At 34.4% G+C, this 3,938-nt stretch overlaps 1 non-coding gene across 1 annotated transcript; it reads right to left on the bottom strand.

Annotated features, from left to right (window-relative positions):
* Window positions 1-3,036: 3,036 nt before the first annotated feature.
* On the bottom strand, window positions 3,037-3,141 carry LOC119867388. The gene has a single exon (XR_005383469.1). It is a non-coding gene; the product is annotated as a U6 spliceosomal RNA (small nuclear RNA).
* Between the last annotated feature and the right edge of the window lie 797 nt (window positions 3,142-3,938).

Genomic DNA, 3,938 nt, shown 5'->3' with positions numbered 1-3,938 from the left:
GAAGTTTTCCTGTCTGTATTCTTGCTTTTTACTCAGGTATTCATGACATCCCACAAAAGCACAGCATCCCAAAAGAAATGGGAAAGCTAAATCAAACTTGATACTAAACCAATGATCTCCATCCATGCAGCATTTAATTTTCAAGACAGAAAAAAAAGTTTATAATTTCTTAGTAAGATTCAGAGGCCCCCCACCTGAATTCAACTCCAATCTTTCAAGTTTAATGCAAATATGAGCATCTAAAATTCTATGAGTTTAAGTGGTTTTGAGTTCTGTAATGAAAAGTTTGAACATTGTTCTCAGAGGAAACACTTCCTGGCAGAGCTTCAAGGAAAGAATATGTGATTGCAGGGAGATTAGAAATTCTTATTGCATTAGGTTTTCATCATTCTGTGGGATAGGCCTGATGTCAGTGCTGTGTCAAGAAGAGGGACAGATCTGTATCCACAGCTTTTGAGAAAGCTTAAGGTGGACGAGGCTGTATACCTTTAACATAGTAATATGTTACTTTTTTAGGTAGCAAATATAGTAGCAATATCAAAGCCCAATTTTTTATTCTGTCATAGTTAAAACATAGGGTGTGCTTTTATTTATTATCATTTGGATAGACATTGGCTACTTTCAGTTTTATTAAAGAATGTAGTGAGTATAAATAAAATACCAAGCAATTTTTTCCATCTTGAAAAAAAAAGGTATATTTTCACTGGTGGTTTTTAAAAAAGGGAACACTCTCAAGATTGATCCATTAGCAAATAAGGCAATATAAACGATGCAATGATATTCTGCAACTGCTTTCCTGTCTTTAATTTGAGAGACCCTAAATTGAAGGCATATATTCCATATGTTTTCAAAATGAATGAAAATATTTATGCATTTAACTAAGTGTAGTCTCCTTATACAATGTTATTAAACAATAAGTCTACCGATTTTTATGTGAAGAAACACTTTTGGTCATTTTATTATTGTAAAACAGATAGTATTTAACATCTCTAATATACAGAAACATGGTTTTCTTCTTATTTCTTTCTATTTGATTAGTTTCGTATGTTTCAAGTTTATGGAAGAAATAAACTAAGATATTAGTACACTTTTATTAATGCCATTTTTATCAATATAGTGTGCTTATTTGTTTTAAATAAAGTTTACTAATACAGGGCACACAAAGATACTATGAATATTTAACTTCAATATTGAGAGACCCTAAAGAAAAGTGATGCATAAATCATTGTGTCAAGGAGGAAAACTGGGATTCAGCCTACAGTAAATCCAGGGCTTATGCTTTTCCGGTTCTGTGATTATGTCCCAGCTGAATTACTTACTGTGTGATGGAATGGCTTCCAGGGGAAGTATGGTACATACAACCAACTTACCTTACCCTTTTCTCTATCAAAGAATTATTTATATGACTATTTTCCAAATATGGCAGAGGGATAGAGTTGAGGGGAGTCTTAAGAGAAAATTTGCTTACTACTTGGAATTTCATTGTCTTTGTAACTTCTACTTAACTTGAATCTTCCAATTCTGATACATATTTGATTGGAAAGGCTTACTATAATGAACAGCAAAGATGACAGGAAAGGTAAAGAGGTTGTATTTCTTTAGTATGTGATAAGGAATCTCTACATCTGAACAAGGACATGAAACAACACAAAGTGTATTTGATAGAGTGATGAAGAAAAGTATTATCATTCATAATGGAAGAGTACCTGAATTCATCCAAAAGAGAAGTATTTTGATAAATTATTGGATTATGGACAAAGGAAAATTGGGCCTTTGAGTTATAGTTGTACAATACACATGCTGGAGAACCTTTTTGGAGAATGCCAAAAAGAAAAAATTCTACAATTATGAAAATATAATATAAAACATAAATTATGGAACTTGAATTGCTGGTTCAAATATTATCCATATTTGAATGATTTCAATATATAGTACCAAAGTCTCCTTGCAAAATACTATACTGATCACATTCCAATCATTAGTGATGGCCGATCATTTCCAAAACACTGTGTATACTACTTCAATTAATTAAAAAAAATTTAATCTATTTTTTCTCTTTCATTTTCTTGAAATATAACTAACCTATATCATTGTGTATTGGTTTAGATACTTATATTAAAATGATTTTGGTATACTTTCATATACATGTGATTTCCTTGTTTCAAAAAAACCTATTCATATATTTTTTCCATCAGGATTTTGATACTTAGCCACTGATTTGCAATAATTTTTTTTGTAAAAATACTTATTATTTATGTGTACTTTATGACCTTATGAATTAATATAAATAAAATTATTTTTTAAATTATGTGGTAGAGAGGTTAAATAGAAAATAATATTGCCTCTACCCATATTAGTTAGTTTTAATTTTGGCTGCATATATCTAAAATAACTCCAACACTGACTGTAGAGAGTTTAATTTCTCTGCCATGTGTAAAAGTACTGGCATAGATATGAAAGCGTGGTGGCCCTACATGTTTGTAAGAAACTTAGACTAAATTCGATGGTCTGTTGTGTCATTTAAAGACAGTGACCTGGGCTTAGTTGATTCAAGATGTCTTTTGAGGCTCTAAATTAATAACTTGGTGCATTGACTTACTTGATTTTTGCATACTTTGTATAAACTACTTGGTCACACTATATTTTCTTTATATATAAAGTTGCAGTCACATGTGTGGTAGAGAGAAGGGCAGGATTCTTTCTTTCTTTCTTCTTTCTTTCTTTCTTCTTTTGGGAGGGACGGAGGAGGGAGAGGGGATGGGAGGATGCGGTGAGGGCGGAAGCAGGGAGTGGAGGAGGGCAGGGGCGGGGGAGTGGAAGGGAAGGAAGGCGTTTCTGAAGGCAGGGACGGTAACTGTGAAGGCAGGAAGGGTCCTGGCCGGTCCTTTCCTTTCCTTGCTTCCTTTTCCTTCTCCGTCTCCTTTCTCCTTCGCTTTCTCTTTCTCTTTCTCTTTCTCCTTTCTCCTTTCTCCTTTCTCCTTTCTCCTTTCTCCTTTCTCCTTTCCTTTCCTTTCTTTCTCCTTTCCTTTCCTCTTTTAAAAGATGGAATGCTTCACAAGTTTGAGTGTCATCCTTGTGAGGGGCCATGCTAATCCTCTCTGTATCATTCCAGTTTTAGTGTGTGTGCTGCCAAGTGAGCATACCACTGGGTAATTTCTATTGTCAACCATTGTTCTTCATGAGGTGGCATTTAAAATGCAACAGAGACCAATACACGGATCAGCACTTAAAGGGATGAGCAAGAAACTTTGGTCTATAGATGCAATTCCTTGATCAAGTGAGTTAGGCAATGTTGAGGGCTGTGGTTTTCATCCTTGCAGAAAATATGGGTCTTAAAAGCTGAGAGCGTCACTGTTAGAGGGCTTTGTTGAAGAAATAAAAGATAGCTTTCATTAAAAAGAAAAAAAGTTGTGATAAATTTGCTAATATTAAAACAAATTATTTTTATAGCCCACTTAGGAGTGGGTGAATCTAAGCTGTTTTTTTTTTAATAAGTGAATTTGAGTTTCATTGTATCACATATTGTTATGCACAAATGCAATGATTTAAAATAGTTTAAATATTCCAAAATACAGGCACTCAATTTGGCTTTTCATTTGGGCCAGGAGGTGGCTGCTGGGTGCCTCAAAAACAGGCATGCCCAGTATCTAGTGGTGAAGAAAGGCCTCAGGATGGGGTCATGGTTCTGAAGCTGAGACCTTAGCTTTAAATATATCTTTATATATCTTTAAATATATTTAAATATCTTTCCCCTGTGTTGGGAAGCTAACCCTTCCTTTCAGTCTATTGTCTTGTCCAATACCTCTCCTGTCCGTATATAAACTGTCTTGTGAAGTCCAGTTCCATAAATCTAGTCTATCTATACATATCTCTGCTGCTTTGTTTCTGGCTCCCCAAGTCCTATCCCCAAAAGAGTAATTTCCCTGGGCAACTGTAGT

This window comes from Canis lupus, chromosome 33, assembly GCF_011100685.1.
Source record: "Canis lupus familiaris isolate Mischka breed German Shepherd chromosome 33, alternate assembly UU_Cfam_GSD_1.0, whole genome shotgun sequence".
NCBI lineage: Eukaryota > Metazoa > Chordata > Mammalia > Carnivora > Canidae > Canis > Canis lupus.
Note: the sequence above shows the minus strand (reverse complement) of the source record. Positions and strands in the feature narration are given on the sequence as shown.